Raw genomic sequence first — 2,792 nt, forward strand, 5'->3', positions numbered from 1 at the left:
TAAATTTTAAAAAAAATTATACAATTAAATTTTAAACAAAAGTTATAAAAATAAAGTTTAAAAAAAAGTTAAAAAAAAAGGTTAAAATACTTTTTTGGTCCCAATTTTTGTCAAGTTTTGTCGAATAAATCCTAATTTTAGTTGTGTTCAAATAGGTCCCAATTTTCGTCAATTTTGTTCAATTGGATCCTTTTTTGTTAATACCGTTTAAATCATTAACAGTCATGAACAGTGACAGCCACGTGTCATTTCGTGGTTTTTTTTTTTATCCTTTTAAAAAAATTAAATTTTGTTAATTTTTTAAATTTTTTTTAAATGTCCACGTGTCAACCTAGCAACATGCCACGTGTCAAAGTCAATGTTCTATATTCAATTTAGTCCCTATATTTGTTATTTTTGTTTAATTTAGTCTCAATTTTTGTTAACATGAACCAATTTGGTCCCTCCCCAAATTGAAACCAATTTTAATTTTTATATTAAAATTCACATTTTTTATTAAATAATTTTATATAATATATTAAAATTCACATCATTATAACTTTGATATAAAAATTAAATTTGGTCACATCTTCGATAGGGACAAAATTTGTCAATTTTAAACAAAATTGAGACTAAATTGAACAATATCAAATATAGGGACCAAATTGGATATAGAACATTGATTTTGACATGTGACATGCTACTGGGTTGGCACATGAACATTTAAAAAAAATCAAAAAAATCACGCAGTGACACGTGGCAGTCACTATTCATGGTCGTTAATGATTTAAACGGTGTTAGCAAAAAAGGACCCAATTGAATAAAAGTGACGAAAATTGAACCTATTTGAACACAAAATCAAAATTAGAACTTATTTGACAAAACTTGACGAAAATTGGGACCAAAAAGGTATTTTAACAAAAAAAAAAACAACACACACACGACACTGGTGTCGTAATCGGTGTCAAACCCCTTTATGTCAAGGCACCGGTTACGTAACTAGTGTTATACACACACACTTGCATCGCACCGGTTAGCTACCCGGTGCGCATATCCTAGCACTACGGGACTTCATTCCCACCACACACCACCACCTCCTTCACCTAAGTCTGCCACCACAGCCCATCACCTTCATCCTCTTCCTCCCCCACCACACCCAAGCACCTCATGTTCTTCTCCATCCATGGATGCACTCAACATTCACACCACTATTATGAATTCTCACGCACCCACATCCACGTTGTGTCCCAAAGTAATACCATCACTTACCTTACAAGGATTTACGACCACCACGGTGGTGAAACCAAACACCATTCACAATGACACACTTCGGTATACCAATTTTAAATCGTCTTCGAAGGAATGCAAGTGGAGTGGAGGGAATCTCGTCAGGAATCCCTCCAGCTGAGTGTTTGAACTTTTCGAATGCAGCCTCAAGAGTCTCTGCATGTAACCTTAGGAATCTAGCATGCATAGATAAGAGAATCACGACATGTCAGAAACTTTGTATGGGAGACGAGAAAAGAGAAAGATATTTTCATAATCTCACTCAAATAATACGAATATCACCACACTTTTGCAAGGATAGATTAAATCATCCATCTCCCAAATTTGATCTCTCATTTCACTTGAAATCACACAAAAAAAAAAAATGCATTAAACCAATAAAATTCACACTCCCAAATTCCTTCACAGAGTTCTAACCCATCAAAGGAACACCGTCTAAGTTCCAAGCTGAAACTCGTGATAACATGAAAAAAACTCGTCATAATTCTTCTCACGTCATTGGTATCATTGTCATTTCCCACGTTGCACATGTGTTTTTTGTTTGAACGCAACTTTCCAAAAACTAAATATTAATTATATTTTAACACACCGTACTTGCACTTCAAATCATAAAGTAAATTAATTAAAAAAATAATATTGTCTCTTTATAATAATTCATAGTTGAATAACATTGTTAAAAGGTTTACACTTTAAATTATAACAAATATATATTATATTCACAATCCATGGTGGCATTGCTTATTATAATCAACTTGAAGTCTTTTCCCTTGAAAGATGTGAATATATTTAACAAGATAAATCCACGAGGTGATAAATTATTGCTCTAGATTTATTATTTATCCTTGGTAATGGTGCATGGGGTTGGTTTAGTTCACGATAGAGACCAATTTGGCAGAAACAAAAAATTCTCATCACGTGCTCTTTTACTCTGTTTCATGCGATAGATAATATATATATATATATATATATATATATATATATATATATATATATATATTTTTTTTTTTTTCTTATTTCTTTTACGTATTATTATCCGTTTTTTCTTTCTTTGTATAAATATTAATAACATGATATTAGTATAAATATTAATAACATGATATTAGTTTGATTGGAATTGAATTAAATAAACTAAAAATTTTAAGAAATTCTTAAAATACGTGATATGATGGAACTTACTAAAAGAAAATAGTTTTTAGCATTGAAAATGGTGTTATTATCGTTGTTAGCATTAAAAATAGTTTCTTACGACTAAATTACTCAATGAATAGTCATCCTTGCCTTGCGCGTGACCTCTAATATGTGGGTCCGAGTTTTTTAATCAGTGAGCTACCTCATTTAAAAATATTCCCTGTCTAGTTTTTTTAATTAATGATAGATTGTTATATCTTGTATAATTTAACAAAGAAATACTTTATCTATTCTAAAGTAAAGGGAAAATGTTAAAAATGGTATTTAATTGGAATTTTTTTAAGCATTTCCCAGATACTAAATTATATTGGATGATTTTGTCTGAAAACTTACGTAAC

Source organism: Vigna unguiculata, chromosome 10 (assembly GCF_037176805.1).
Source record: "Vigna unguiculata cultivar grain cowpea cultivar isolate G323 ecotype 2 chromosome 10, ASM3717680v1, whole genome shotgun sequence".
Classification (NCBI taxonomy): domain Eukaryota; kingdom Viridiplantae; phylum Streptophyta; class Magnoliopsida; order Fabales; family Fabaceae; genus Vigna; species Vigna unguiculata.